We start from the raw sequence: 16194 nt of genomic DNA, 5'->3' as shown, positions 1-16194 counted from the left end.
AAGCAGCCCGCTAACACCCCTAATTTATCAAGCTCTTTTTTCAGACTCTGACTGCTCTAGACACTTTTAATCATCTGTTTAATTTTGCACCTTTTTTTTTATCCTGATATATTATATGCAGGTTATACTTAAGGCCCAGATTTGCCCTATTTTTCTTCCTCATCTGACCTAGATTCAAATTTACACACTGTGAAATAGCTAATAAATCCCCATTAAGGTTGTAAAAGGTGAAGGTTCAACCAATGTGCAAGTCATCAAGTTCTAATGTAAAACTGAATGAGCCTTGATATTAGCAGCAGCCTCAAAAAGTGAGGCTGAAAGGCTCTACAGGTTTCCAGCTTTTTTTTATGGGAGGCCATGCTTAAATCACCTAATCCGAGACAGCTCTGCTAAGCCTATGCAACAACAGTGACAACAACAGACCTCAATAACAGCAAGGGAAAATAACGGCCGTCTCCGAACATGGGATGCTGGTGATTTTAATTTGTACCACCAACACACTTTTTATTTTCCAGGCATTCCATATATTTTACTGCAAGTAAATACAGTTTAATAAATATTTCCTAATAAATACTACAACCTCTAAATACAAACATTCATGCAAAGCCGTCATAAAACTCTTCTTTTGTGTGTCAATCCATGTTTCTGAGACAGAGGTGTTTTTAGTCTGTTGCTGGAGGCTCAGAAAAGTACTTTGTCAGTCCAACTTTTCTGTCTTACTAGCCATAGAAAGTATTACAATGATTTACAGAGACATGCTGAAAGTAAATTATGTTGTAAACGCCTGTCCCTCGGGTCGACAAAGAATCACAGGGAAAAAATGCAAAAAGTTTGAAATTCCCAACAGCAAAGGTTGACAGGAAAATATGGTGTTGTTTTTCTGTGAGTAAAAGTAACTTTTATGTTGTGTTTTCCCATGAGAAATTATAAACTTTCAAAGGAATTTTAGTCTCTTGTATGCACACATAAGAGCAATTTATCTGGTACTGCCCCAGTGAAAACACTGTTAAGACTTTAAAGCTGTTAGAACTATGGCTGAACTTCATCTAGACTGCTACTACTTATTTGTTCTTGCTGCCTCTTCTTGTCAAAACATTTACTCAGACTTCGAAGAGTTGCAAGTTGGCAACGTGTTAATAATATTAGAATGCATTTGTGTCGGCCATGTGGCTGCAATATTTGAGTAAATTCATCACTTATTTAATGAATAATGAATTCACGAGAGTAGCTATGGAGACGTAGAACCATATGTAGTAAATTAAATGGGAACTTGTCAACGTACAGTAACAGCGAATGTCACCAAAGTAGTTTTGTCTGTTTTATAGCAGCAGTGATGGACTTACATTGAGATTGGTGTGTGTACTTTCCTTACTACGTATAGTTCAGTCACATTTTTTCACACCTAAGTTGTAACAGTGATTTCCAACAGGTGTGACGACAAAGTGAGAATTTACACAAGTTTCTCTTTGGTAGCAAAGGAGGAAGAATTTCAAGATATTCAGCCTGCAAGTAATTAACATTTTGAAAAGATAGTTACAGAACTGCAGCGGTGAATGAATATTACTCAGATTTGTTCTCAGCTGCCCTAGAACACAGTGAAAACTCCAGACATCAAGGATGTCTTCCAAGACAATCAGCAGGGAAAAATCAGGCCTACAGAAGAGCAACAGCTCTGCAAGAAATTAATAGGAAATTATGAAAATAGGGTGGTGAATAATTTCAGAAAGTTGGGCCCACATTTCAGTTTGTATTCAGAGCTGTTAGCAGTTTTTTGGACATCACGTCAGGTCTCACTGGTGCTGTGTGCCCCATTTGCAATGTTCAGTGGTTAGCAGTACATCTAAGAGTTGGAGGGAGTTTCCAGTTGGGGAGTTAAGGAGGGATTTCAGGTTGGCTGATTTTCAGCTTCCAACTCTGACAGTATCTAAAGATCTGAGAGAATCCACATTCATAGGCTCCATCAACAAAGTGGTGAAAAAAAAAAAAAAAACAATGTGTGTGTGACTGCATTCATAGAGCTCTAGGTTTGGAGCTGTGTAATGCTAGCAAGCATACCATATTTGCGTGCATGGCTAAGTTTTACTAACCTGGAAAATATTTATGGTGCAACCTCAGTAGCTGTAGAATCTTGCAGAGTTGACCAGGCAACTTCATATTCTGTGCTGAGGTTCTACTTTTGGTGTAGAGAGAAATTCCTGTTGATGCAGCCAATGAATGTTTGTGTTTATAAGTAGGCATAGCTTCACTGCAATCAGAAAGAATAAATAGCATCACAGTACCATATAAAACACAGACACTCTGCTCCTGACGGTCCAAAGGCAGGACAGGAAATAGTCTTTAAGAAACGAAAGCAGAGCTCACATAGACTGGAAATACCTTCATTTTAAATGTATTAGAATCATAGAATGATCCTTTTCAACCCAGGCCACAATGCTCATCTTGCTCCAACCCCCTGCTATGTGCAAGGTCGCCAACCAGCAGACCAGGCTGCCCAGAGCCACATCCAGCCTGGCCTTGAATGCCTCCAGGGATGGGGCATCCACAGCCCCCTTGGGCAACCTGTTTATATCTAACCTAAACCTCCCCTGTCTCAGTTTAAAACCATTCCCCTTTGTCCTGTCACTATCCACCCTCATAAACAGCCATAAGAAGCTGTTAGAAGACTACAGCCAGCAAATATCTAGCTTGTAATGTGTTCTGCTTAGCACATCCTTGAGGCTGCAGAAATTTTAAATGCTCTAAAAACCCAGAGATGTTTCCAGCCATGGAGAGTTCCAATCTTGTCTCTTTTCAGGCATAAGACTCTCCAACAAGTAGTTCCTGAAGAGCTAGTTTGTGCCACTGAACCCAGTGAGACTGCTGTCATGACTGTATTATCCATCCACTGCCCCTCTGTGCGCAGTAACCCAGACCTCATCCTCCTAAAGACGCAAGTCAGGCAATGGATCCATTTTTATGGATAGCTCCTGGGATCTTCCTCCTAAGATTCATTACAATGTAATTTCAAGGACCCGTGTCACACCTACAAAACTTTCCCTTTATTTTCTCAGCTGTTGAGTTGTGTTACATCTCCTCATGTCACGTCACGTTGAATAGCATAACTGCCTTCAGAAGTGACGGGATAGAGCATGACTTAATGTGTTTTGAATGATGTGACACTATGTGACATATGTCATAAAATCATTGTCACCCATCAAAAACAGTGACAGATCAAATTCAAACAAATCTTACTATATACTTTTAGTGGCTACCCAATCAAGTAAAAACAAGTATTTCAAATTGTGAGCCAAAAGCGTGGGAGCGTGACTCATTTTCGGTCAGTCCTTATATGCTTAACTTCTTGTTTTACATTTCTTCCACATTTCTTCACAGTGTTTTATCCTTTCAGTGGGGAGGAAACTTGTCTAGTTCATTTATATTATTCAAATACTGTTCATATTTGTCAGTCCATTATTTCTAAAAAGGTTTTGTAGTTGTTCCCATGAATCATCTCCATTTACCTTATCTTTCCCGATGCCTTTGAGTTATTACTGTGTTATGGAAGTAGCAATATTGTGGAAAAGGTTGAATTTGTCATCCTGCAATGCAGCAAACGGAACTATCAAGGAAAAGGAAACAATTTTCTGTAATTCTACATCTGACGAATACAGTATCTATTCAAAAATACCAAACTAGTTTATTTCCACCCTACAGATCTACTCATTGAATATTAATAACAAGAGATGTAAGACAGGAGGGAGAAAATTAAAAATAGCTTTGCAAATGAATTGCTTCATCTTCAGACATCTCCCATCTTCAGTATGGGAATAAGCCCAAACAGCTTTTCAAGACTGGAGTTGGGACAACTGGCAATATCCAGCAAGTAATATCAATGTATTACCATTGCACTACCTGAAGAGTCAAAGACTGAAGCTTTTCAGGGGGGAAAGGCATCATCATATAGTGAAGGGATGTGAAAGATTGTGTGGGTGCCATCCGCCGTTGTGATCACATAAGGGAACCCTGAAATGTCATAAAATTCCACTTTGATCTGTTGTCACTACTGTTGGTAGTATGGAAAATTAACACATTTAATTAACTGCCTGACCAAAGCAGCTGTTACCTTACATAAAACCTTAAACACCAATACCCAATATATCCCGCTAGGTGTTTGAATGTGCCAGTGGCGTAAGACTGATTATATTTTTACTGAATGACACAGCACGATTCCTCTCCCAACACATTCAAGTCAAGATCTTCTTTAAATTCTTCACGGAGCCCATTGATGCTCCAGCCCAAGTTGCTTAATAATGCTGTTGTTCAGCCAACAAGATAAACCACACATCAAAACGTGTCTGGGCCAAACCTGTTCCTTTAGCTGCTTTTGTTCTACAAGCGTTCCTGCTACCTACACCGTGGATACATTTGGCTTGTGATTCCCACCACTATAGTAGAAGTACTATTTTATTTACATTCAATTTCTGTCATTTATGGCAGATGGTTACTTGCCCTAAATTTTTAAAAATTATCTTGGCTGCAGAATTTCAAATTACAAGCAAACTATCCAAATCAGAGGCAACTTGAAGTTCAGTTATTTTCACCAAAGTTATTTTTGTAACAGTGCTCACCCTGTGCATGCAAGTCTGCACACATGCAAACATCACATTTTTATACATAGTTTTCTGATGCTTGGAAGTACTTTTCTGTTCTCCATTTCTCTGTGTATAGGTTTCTATATTTGTATGTAAGTATATATAAAGTAAGCCTTTTCCACATACATGAAATATTTATGAGTTATTATGTTATTTCATTAATGAGAAGGATATCCTGCACATAGCGGAACGCTTTCTAAATGTCATTGTCAAGTTATAAATCAAGTTTTGAAATACAGTAACCTCTGGACATGGAGAATTCTCTCTCTTAGTACTTTTACTACTGATTAACTCTCCATTCCCCTTTTGTAGTAATTGAACAGATCAGTATGATGGGAAACAGAGGTACAACAATGAAGGATCGACACAATATAAAAGTGCTGTAAAGAAAGGGAAGAAGATCTCTCACCTGTATCAGAAGATTCCAGGTTCACAGAGGAAAGGTCCACCAGGGAGGGATCTCTAGAATGAGATCCTTCCCCAGCTGCAGTCAGCCCTTAAATGGGGTCTAAGAGAGGTGGAGCCAGGCTGCACCTCTTGCAGTCATACAGGTGAATTGTCTTCACCTGTGCTCCCAGGGCTGACTGGTCCTTTTCCCAGGTGCTCAAATCAGTGGTTCAGGCTGTGACTCAGCAGTTTTCTATTACACTTTTCTATGCTGCAATAGCCACGATGTGTTGTAGCAAGCTAAGAGTGTACACTGTGCACGGAAGAGGGCAGTTTCTCAGCCAGAAACAAAGTGGCACAGCCTCACCAATTTCAGAAGAGATATTCAGGCTTAATATGTGGCCATTCAATAATATCTAACTTGCGTAAAGCATTTTCTTCCACAGGTTTCAAATCATTGCAAGAGAAATAGACCCCAGTCCTGCAAACATTTATGTGTGCGTAACTGTGCATAGGGGAATAATCCCATTAAATCAATGGGATTACTCGTGTGCATAAAGTTAAGCATGTGTGTAAGTGCTTGCTGGAGCTGGGCCTGAGAGAAATGACAGGGTTTTTGAGCCACTCGTACAGCGGATGTGAATGTTCCTATTCTGGTTGTGTAGCTTCAAACACTCCTCTCGAAGTCAAGTGATATTTGTGAAGGAAAAAATTGCCCTTTTTTCCATCAACTCAGGACATTTTAAGAATCTGTAAACAATCTACTGTCATAACACAAGCACAGCTTATAAAGAGGTCTCAATAAAGCTGAACAAATCAGTTATGGGCTGAATTCACTGACAGTTTGGGTGCCTACAAGATCTTATGACGTATCCTTTTGTCTTTGCAAGTTTATATAAATGGACTTGAATCTAAAGGTCGTAAACTATGTGTACATGTGAATCATGCTTTATTTTTTGATAATCTTGATAGTCAAATGGAAGTATGATTCAAAACTAAAAGAAGCAAACAAATAGAAATAGCAATTATGAAATCAGGGGGGAAAAAAGCAGTCCTGTTTGTACATAAAGAGAAACCAATTCAGCCTAAGTCAAGGGACACAGAAGTTCGCTGTGTAGGCAGGAGATGACTGAGTCAGAAATATTTTGGGAAAAGAGCAAAGATGGTAGAGAATGCAATGCTGTGCCTAAAAAGTCCTGTTATCCATCCAGGGAACAGCTAAGGACTTAGAAACAGAAACGAGGAGAACTTCTTATCTATAGTTTCTCTTTCAAAGAATCATAGAATGGTTTGGGTTAGAAGGGCCCTCAAGGATAATCTAGTTCCAATCACCTGCCTCAATTCTCAACCAGAATTTAAACACTTCAGTTCTTAGGGCTGGTCCCATGCAAGGATGTATCTGCACATCACATTCATAGCTCCATAACTGTTACATACTAGGTGAGTATCCCCCAGAGATCAAGAACAGGTGATTAAAGCTGGAGAAATTCAATTTATCCTTTCACTACTTTGTTGAATAAACCAATGATTTACAGTATATTGACTCAGACCCTTGTGCTGCAGAGTAGACCCTTGAAAACAGCCAGTCTTTGAAATAAACACACAAATATTAATATATAAATTACTAGTATTAAATATCAAATACAAGCATATATGAAATAACAAATGTGAGTAAGTGACAGTATAAAGCATAGGGACTAGAATTAGCCTGACCCCTATGTATTACAGACATAAAAGTAGAAAATTGTGTGTGGTCTTCCTCTGATGCTATACTCAGGATTTTTATTGCAAACACCTTTCTTTAAACACCCATTCAACATGCATCCATCTGTCAGGCGATGTTTTCCACAGCAGTGTTAATGTGCATGTGCCCCCATTCACTTTGGTAGTTCACACCTTTAACTAGGGCTGGAGCCAGAGTGAAATAAATAGGCTTCCACAGTTTGAGTATGAAAGGCCCAAAAACGTGAGAGACGCTCCATCAAAAAGAAGGAATAAAACCAAAAACAAAGGACTGAGGAAGGACAGAAGGCAGGTTTGAAAGGCAGTGGGCTTTAAAACCCTTCTTGTAGATATCTCTTCCAGAAAGTAAGAATGACTAATAGCTCAGAAGCAGAATACAAAGTAGTACCCAATGAACACGTGCATTGGCTGAAAGGAGAACCCTTTGTTAAGCTCACAAGCAGATGCTGTACCTTAGCTTGTTTAAAAGACTTCTGGTTTTAGACTGCTTGTCCAGAAAGGCTTAAGAAGACTTCTGCTTAAAAAGACTTCAGTTAGTTTTAGCAAGAGCTCCTCAAAGAACGCATCAGTCTGAGCTCTAAGTTTCCCTACAGCATTTTACCTTTCTTCTTCAGAAAAAAAATAAATCAGTGAGATATGAAACTTGAAAAAATACACTATGAAAGTTACCGCCTTAATGAAATATTAAAAATGCATCAGGAATACAGTTCTGGCATTAAAAATAAACAATAACATTTCCTCCTAGTTACGGTTCACTTCAATTCTTTAAAAATTAATTATTACCTCTTTAAATATTTGATTAAATTAGATTTGGGTGGGTTATCGCTATCCACAAAATACATGTTGTTGTGTATAAATTTGCTTTCTTCAGTTTCTGACATGTATGGGCGTGTTGTATGGCTGTATGATTATTAGAAAACTAAATCCAACGGCTCTGTTTTGGCAGTTTGCAAAACATATACTACAAAGTATGCACTGAATCCTGTCACTTTGGATGAAAACACAGTATTATGTTAGAAATCTCTAATAAAAGAGGAAAAGTAAAGCAGCAAAATTACATTATGCTTGGGACTTTCACATCATATCTTATCACGTTGGTATATCTCACGTGGTAGAAAGGCCACATTATTTTTAATAATGGTTAATTAGGATTTGGGGATAATAGCCTAGAAATCATAAGAAATTGCTAGACACATAAAGCCTATTCTGCTCTCAGTGCATGAGGATTTATAACTACGTAGATAGCAAGGAGAGAATAAACCCTGTAGCATGTCCTAGGAGAGGTAAGACAATTATTTCTCAAGTATTTTGATAAAAGCAAATTAGTATGTCCGACTGGATAAATAAGAAATGCTGTTGGGTGACTGCAGTGGCTGATATAGAGTTATAAAATATTAAATTAAGTGAAACATATATATTATAAAGGTAGTCTGCAATGATAATAATAACAATAAATCTTTCTTTTCTCTCCTTTTGCCTATATTTTACATGGAAATTCAGGGTTAGTGGGATGATGGCTTGGCAGTCCAGTACCCCTTTATGACCAAACAACCAAACAACGGCAAAAGGTTTCTCAGTCATTTTCCTTTTTTCTTGCTGGAGGAGAGGACTTTAGAATTAAGATTGTCAGTCCTTGGCCTCCATACCAGTATTGCTAACAAGAAAACACAGAGGGAAAGGGTTTTTCTTGGCAATGGGGATGAGGACGTGTACCAGCAAAGAGCAGTGTTGCGACTCAGTTCAATCTGCCTGGATCAGAGAGGAGTCAGCAGGGATTTTGGTTGTAACAGACCCAAACTAAGTTTAAACACGTGATGTAGGAGATAAAAAAAGATTCAATGCGACATGTGCTAAAACCTCAGTAACCCAAATTTTACTCATTAAACTTCCCTTTGTAAAGATAAATTATGCATAAGCTTCATTTTAGGAGGTTTAGGTTAGATATTAGGAGGAAGTTTTTCACCCAGAGGGTGGTGAGGCACTGGAACAGGTTGCCCAAGGAGGCTGTGGATGCCCCATCCCTGGAGGCATTCAAGGCCAGGCTGGATGTGGCTCTGGGCAGCCTGGTCTGGTGATCAGCGACCCTGCACATAGCAGGGGGTTGGCACTGGTTGAGCATTGTGATCTTTTTCAGCCCAGGCCATTCTATGATTCATAACTGAAACAGCCAAAAAGGTGCATGTTTTCAGAAAAATCAGCTGAAGCGAAATTTTACCTGAAACTGAAAGTTCTTTCTGTTCTGTGCTTCTTCAAGAGAGAAATGACTGAGTTATAGAACCGAACAGAAAACAAGAATGTTTGTCTTTGGGGAATGTAAATTATTTTTTCAACTACATTGAGAATATCCAACTTAATCCTTGGGAAGCCAAAAATTAAAAAAAAAATACTCCTTTAAAATTAATATCACTATATCACAATACCAACATCTGGCTCCTGACATTATACGTGTTGGATGGCTGCTTAGAAATGGTAATTGACTTTGTAGTAAAAATAAAGAGTAGGTGCCTTCAGACAAGTGTTCCACATCCTTCATTGAGATCCCATTGGTTATGCAGAGTTCAGACTTCAGTGTATAAATGCCTGTTGAATTGGTACAGTGGATAGGATTTCATGTCACAATATGCATCCTCTCATTCATTAAAATGCACAAGTAAACACTGCCACTTCTCCTTTGTAGGAGAGTGCCTATCAGAATATATACTTTATGCCATATACATCTGATAGCAACTCAGCTTCATTCACTGCTTCAAACAGCTTTACATTGTACTTACTTTTTCAAACTGAGATGCCTAACTTTGTAGAAAGAGTGAGCTTTTGGCATGAAATGCACCCATCTATCCAAGCAGCACAGTCTTCTCAGCCTAAAATAGATCTAGAGTGGACTGAAGAGGCTGCACAAGGCATTCATCTGCCCTTTGCTGTGAAGTAGAGACACCCAAATAATAACAGCAAAATCCGGAGGAATATCAACCATCTTGTGGAGAATGAGAAAGAAAGTGGCTGGAAAACCAGCCTGCAGATTGAACTCTCTTCCTGCTTCAGAGCCATCCTTAGGTGCTTCAGTTCAACAGCTATATACAGCTCTGAAGCACTCAGAGTCGTAGGGAAGGAAGCTGGGCACGGGCAACAGCAAAGGAAAATAGTTTTCTCATTATATATGTAATAATCTGAGCTTCATTTGCATACTTTGATTTTCCTGTTCGGTAAAGTTTGGCCCCTGAGACACTCAGGTTCACTTGAGGGGCATTGAGAAATAGCACGGAGAGGCAGTGGGGAGAGCTGGCCTACAGCCGAGGAACCTGCCCAAAATTGGAAATAAGTTGTTCTTGTTTTTGGGGGGAAAAAAAGGAAAAAAAAGAAAAAAGAAAAAAAAGACAGCTTTGGATGGGAAGGCTGTTTCCACAGCCAAGAGGAATTATTTGAGTTGGCTAATGTAACATGGCCAGTTGAGCCTTTGCCTTTCATATCCTTACTTGCCTGCCTCCCTTCTCCTCAGGGCAGTCTGAAGGAAGGGAAGGAACAGACAGATGTTCCTGGCCTGTGCTTCTGGGTTGTGAGAGCAAATCCAAGAGATTTGTCACTCTCCAGAGGCACCCAGGTGGGAACTGGGACTCACTGCTGGGTCATGAGGGTCTCGTTGTCAAACTGGGAAGTTATCGATGAAAGCCCAGAACTTTTCCAACTGCAAAATAAATGGGAAAAATAAAATAAATAAATAAATAAATAATGATAATAATAATAAAAAACAGATTTATGTGAAGGGAGGAAGGTATTCATCTTCTCTGCCACTTCTGTTGCTTTTTGTTGCCCTTAGAAAGGCAGGCTGGTCCAAACAAGAAGGCGGTGGCTTCTGGCTATTCCTCTTCTTCTCTTCTTAAGGTAAAAGAATTAAAAGAGAAAGGAGTTCTAAAAAATAATTTTTAGTCAACAGTTTTCACAAAAGACTAGGATCCTGTCCTGCAAACCCCAAATGGGATGCCAGGCAGGTCCCTAAGGGATACCAATGTTTCAGTGGCCCAGTGTCATTGGAGGCATGGGTTAATGGAATAGTAGGCAACAAGTTGGCATCAGTTTGTGCTGGCCTGTTGGGTCTGTCTTCTGCTGCCCAAGAATACTTATATCCACATAGTAATGATGAAGATTCATTTGTAATAATGAAAACCTCATAAATTTTGGCGTGACTTATTCACTCAAACCACGCAGACCATGCAAGATAAAGTCAAATCATACAGTCTAATGAAAAGTAGGTACTGGCATTATTCCATCTATCATAGAACTGTCCTCAGACTGGAAATAAAAGGTCATAGCATTCTATTCCTCAAGAGTAAGTACCAGTACTTAAGGAAAAGGAAATTAATTGTTTAGTTTTGATATGTGATATCTAAGCTATAGGTCATTCACAGAGAGACATCTTTCCAATTTTTAGGGGACAGTGCAAAGGTGAATGTGCTTGGGAACCATCAGCAAATATAACTAGCTACAAAACATGAATATGATTGGCATTAATGGCTCAGGATAGAGCAGATTCTGAATTTTTTTTCCTCCATCTATCCTCTCTTCCTCTTGTCATGTGAAGCACACTCCCAGCCTAAACACATCAAATAATTCCTCTTTGATTGTCTCATTGCAGCTCACATGTCCTTCATTCTCACACAATATTTAAAATCACAACATAATTCAATTTTTGTAGGAACACTTTTACTCCCCTATATTCATCCCAGAGAAGGAGGAATTATGTAATGATTTTCTTTTCTTGCAATTCTCATTCTCATGCCTTCTTCCCTCTGCAGTGACAGTCAGTCTTCCTCTGATATACTCAAAAAAAGAATAAATGATAACATGTTTCTGTTGCTGCTGTATTTCCTCATTATTGATACATCTCCTTTATAGAGCTGTTCTTCCTTTGGACCTCTTTTTCAAACGGTGCTATCCACAGGTTATATTCAAGAGCAAAAACATAGTTAAGACATCAGACCTTAAAGTCACCAGTCTTTAATAGGATTGCAGAAAAGAAATTGTGTTTAATGATAAATGAGACTTAGGCCATTTAAAAACGTGAAAAAGGTAAAAAAGGTCTATTTGTGCAATAATTCTGCATGGGTCATACCCCATGATGTTGAAGAGGTTTTCTGTCTTACGTATTCCCAAATGAAGTTAATGTATTCACTTGAATCTCCATGCTTGCTGTCCCTTCTGTCCTTTCAGCAGAATCTCCTCCTCCACTTCCCCATCACCAAATCTAATCTCAGTTATTTCTGCTTCTCCTCCATCAAGCACACAAATCCAAAGCCCATCCACAACCTCAAGTCTCCAAAACCAATGAGAAGACCTTTCTTTGTTCTAAGGATTAGAGTATTTTAGCATTTATTTTTTAATCTATTTTTGTACTCATGAACTTTGGAGCTCTTGTTGGGATATCACTCAGCGCTATAATTAATTACCTTGTTTACTTTATGCAGAAATTTCCTTTTATTGGATAGTAGTAGTCAGCAATTGGAAGTGAACTCGGAGATCTAACTTGGTGTCTTCTGGAAGTGATCTAACTGTTGGATCAGTGTGTCCCTGGCACATTTGTAGAACAAATTCATATGTCGGTTTCCACAAAGTACTGGTAGTGTCTCAGCTTGCCAGCTCTTCCGTTCTCCTGCAAATGAAACAAAATTCGAACTTTAAATCCAGCCTCTGCAGCCTGTTCCAAGATTGAAATTCAAATGCACGGATCAGAGGCCACCTCTTTAACCTTAGTTTTGGTTAATCAAGAGCTTAGATGGACGCGCTTTTTTAGATACGAATTGGTATTGTGGGAACCTGACAAAATCATATTATTTTGAAAATTTTCAAATGTGTCAGTGATGTTTTGAGAAGTGTTGATCTCTTGTGGTTTCCATAATTTAAAACACCTTCTGGATCAGGTAAACTCAACAGACTGGCACACCCAGTTGAGCCAAGTTTTCACACTTTATGTCTTATATACTGAATAAAGAGAAAAAACGAAAATGTTCAAACCAGATTTGCTTAGCAAGCCCCACATTCATTGCTGTATTGCCTGCAGAAACTTCGCCAGAAACAGTGGAACAGCAGTTTTCTTTTAATCGAGCCCTTAATTTGCATCCTGTAAAGGGTTTCAGATTTTGACTGATCTGAAAGCCCTGCCCCAACAGGGCTGATATAAGATATTTCACAGAGTATTATAAATAATATTTTAAAACTCACATAAATGAGGTCTCTGAGCATTTTTTTTCCTGAAAAATTTTACTATATTTATGAAAATTTAAATATGCCTCTTGAGAACCAAAACCATCACAGCAAAGAAAACAACAGGACCAGACATGAGAGCACTTGTATTCTGAGCACAAAGACATTTTAAAAGAAGACAAAGCCTGACATTTGCCCCATTTTTAGGTGAACAAAAATACATAAATAAATTACTAAATAGGCTTATTACAGAGTCATTCTGCTTTTTCATATACCTACAGCGAAAATGAATCATATTTTAATGCAGGAAAACCAGGTGACAACATATTTGAATTCTGTATAAGATAATGAGCTGTATTTTCATTTGAGATGTGTCAAAATAAAATACCACTGGGAGAAAGTGTGTCTTACTGAATCCTTTATAATAGGCAACATAACCAGCAATGTGTGAAACCAGAGAAATTCAAAACCACATACTAAGAATCACCTTTAAAAGGTGGCAGGAATCTTTTAATTCTTTCCAGCTCTTCTTTTTGGAATAGATCACAGAGAGGAAAACCCTCACAAAAATTTTGGGGTTCACCATGGGAACAATTCTTCAATGGCAGATATTGATATTTTTGTTAATGAAATGCCCACCTGATGGTACAAACCCTGAGCTGAGCTGTCGGAGATTTGGACTGTGCACAAACAGACAGACCTTGAAACTCGCTCTAATAAAACCAACAGTTTTCTTTTCCTCTGTTTAGTTATTTCAATCACTGCCGAGTCTACATGGCAAAAAGAAAAAAAAAAAGACAAAAAAAAAAGACAAAAAGGGTTCTTTTTCGTGTATAAACATATAAATGAATGAGACACGAACATGCCTCACTGCTCTTTCCAAGGTGGATAAATGACCATCTTATGTCACTCTGAAATGGAAAAGTCCTAGGTACCTACAAAGTCACAGAATGGCTTAGGTTCAGAAAACCTTAAAGATCATTCAGTTCCAGCCTCTGCCTTGGAAGGGACACCTCCCACCAAACCAGACCGCTCAGGGCTCCATCCAACCTGGCCTTGAGCACCTCCTGGTATAGGGCACCCAAAGCTTCTCTGGGCCACCTATGCCAGGGCCTTGCTATCCTCTGAATATACAATTTCCTCCTTACATCTGATCTAAAATTACCTTCTTTCAGTTTAAAACCGTTACTCCTGATAAAATGTTTCCACATGTATTATAAACCCCCTGTAAGTACTGAAAGTTTTCCTTCTCTTTTGACATGAGTCTGTTTAGAAGGAAAAAAAAAAAGGGACAGGCCTTGGACACAGACTGTGTTGCCTTGCAGCATTGCACTGCCCTCCCTCAACGGCAACCTCACATCATGTTAGAGATGTTCCATCACCCTCCTGCACTGCTCATCTCTCTCCAAACTCAGATGGGTGACAGATGCTTTTTCCCCTCCACCCCATTTTTTACAACAGGATAAAAACAAGTGATTTGAAGGAGTCTTTCTCTAGTACCCAACCAGCTAGCCTTGCCTAATATTTGCAGTCTAAATAATCGCCATATGTGGCAGTGGAATACAAGTTTGTGGGCTTTTTATTTATTTATTTATTTATTTTTAATAGAAGTTAATCCAGCTTTGAGCTGGATTAATTCCCAATGAGGCTTGGGGACAGACAGCTGTTTCTGTTCTTTTGCATGGGAGTATTGCCCTCAAAAATCCACCTATGCTGATCAGCTTCCCTGATGCGCACAAGTTATGCCTATTTTTGAACTCTTGGTCACATTCAGGGGCAGCACTGCAATAATCTCTGCTTCTCCGAAAAATAAATAATAGGAAAACATAAAAAGTTACGACATTTGGAAATCTTTTGTTGACTATTTAGCCATGGAATAAGAAAGGCTGCAAAGCTCCCATCTCATCTGGAGAGTTGGGAAGGAGGAATATTTGCAAAGGAGACACTGGACAGGAAAATCAGTCTGTAAGGGAACAGCAGAGCCAGATAAATCCTGTGCTGATTCTTAAGACTGAAATCGCACAGAAACATTTTTAAGGAAACAAGCCTTAGAGTGCTTATTTACCCTGCAGCAAGCAACAAGCATTGGTGAAAATAGCAACAGGAAAGAAGAGGGGCAAAAGACTAAACCAGATAATATTCTGAACAAGTAACTTGCATTTTCCAACTTGCTAGTACTAAAAATTGGGCGACTGCTCTACCAGAGTTACACATGCTTTCGTATTATTCTTTGGCCTGAGTACTCTCCAAACCATATCTTCATCCAAGCAAATTATATTTTGCCCAACAGACATGGAGGGTGTATAGTATCCAATCAGCTAAGTTTGGTCAGAGAATGTTATTTCCAAAGTAAGGCTAAAAATCATACCTGAGGCTTGAAGGTAGAAGCATTTGCTTGGCAAGATTTAAATATCTGTCTCTGCTGTTTTGTTTTCTCAAACAGATTATGTAAGCAAGTCAACTCATACCTAAAATGTGTCTCAGTTTGTGTTTGTTCTGCTTTTTTATTGCCACATTTGAAAATTAATAATTCAATGTTCTAATATTAGCTGTCATCTTAGCTGTGATAAAATTAATAATTCATCAAACCGATATCAAACAAATGGCACCTTTTTATGCTGGATGAGAAATATACTTTGCTACATTTTGCAGAGCTAAATTTGGTGAGATTCTCCACTTTATTTCAAATGAAATCATATTTTACCAATTAGTATATCATTTTATCATCTCTATTTGCTTTAAATTATCTACAAGAAGACTTGTAGCAGCATAGGGTATTTGCTTTTTTGTTTTTTGACAACCTGTTTGTTTTTGTTGTTTTTTTTTTTCCAGATGAGCTGCAAGACAAGAACAGTGTTTTCTGACCAAGCAATTCAATCATTTATATGCCCTTTCCTTCCAATAATGTGCTCCCAGGGAAAGTATCCACCATACCTGCAGTGCTCTGGCCAAATTCCAGTTTGGGTAATTACGTTCTGCCTGTCTAAACTCTGCCTGGAGTTTCATTTGGAGGAAGCATTGTTTGCTCCTTGCTCATTGTTGTGGGCACACGGATCAGGTGCTGGGTTCATCTCTGCAGGGGCTGGCTGGGCTCCAGCCCTGGATGAAGCAAGATGCAAGAGCAGAGCAGCTTGTGCTACATTTGCAAAGCGTCAGGAGATCTTTGGAGTGAGAGGTGCTGTGTAAATGAGAGGTCACCGGTGCTATCTGGGGTGCAAATAGAAGCTCAGAAGCCTTT

At 38.8% G+C, this 16194-nt stretch overlaps 2 long non-coding RNA genes across 2 annotated transcripts; both read right to left on the bottom strand.

The window, feature by feature from the left end:
* Window positions 1–31: 31 nt before the first annotated feature.
* LOC109368636 lies at window positions 32–5002 on the bottom strand. The gene is made up of 3 exons (XR_004160381.1): window positions 3881–5002; window positions 3501–3578; window positions 32–2245 (listed from the first exon to the last, which is right to left on the bottom strand). It is a non-coding gene; the product is annotated as an uncharacterized LOC109368636 (long non-coding RNA).
* Window positions 5003–10054: 5052 nt separating this feature from the next.
* LOC104911829 lies at window positions 10055–15973 on the bottom strand. The gene is made up of 4 exons (XR_794193.3): window positions 15891–15973; window positions 13596–13726; window positions 12203–12405; window positions 10055–10443 (listed from the first exon to the last, which is right to left on the bottom strand). It is a non-coding gene; the product is annotated as an uncharacterized LOC104911829 (long non-coding RNA).
* Window positions 15974–16194: the final 221 nt, after the last annotated feature.

This window comes from Meleagris gallopavo, chromosome 7, assembly GCF_000146605.3.
Source record: "Meleagris gallopavo isolate NT-WF06-2002-E0010 breed Aviagen turkey brand Nicholas breeding stock chromosome 7, Turkey_5.1, whole genome shotgun sequence".
NCBI classification, from domain to species: Eukaryota; Metazoa; Chordata; class Aves; order Galliformes; family Phasianidae; genus Meleagris; species Meleagris gallopavo.
The sequence above is the reverse complement of the archived record's forward strand: the minus strand, read 5'-3'. Positions and strand labels throughout refer to the sequence as shown.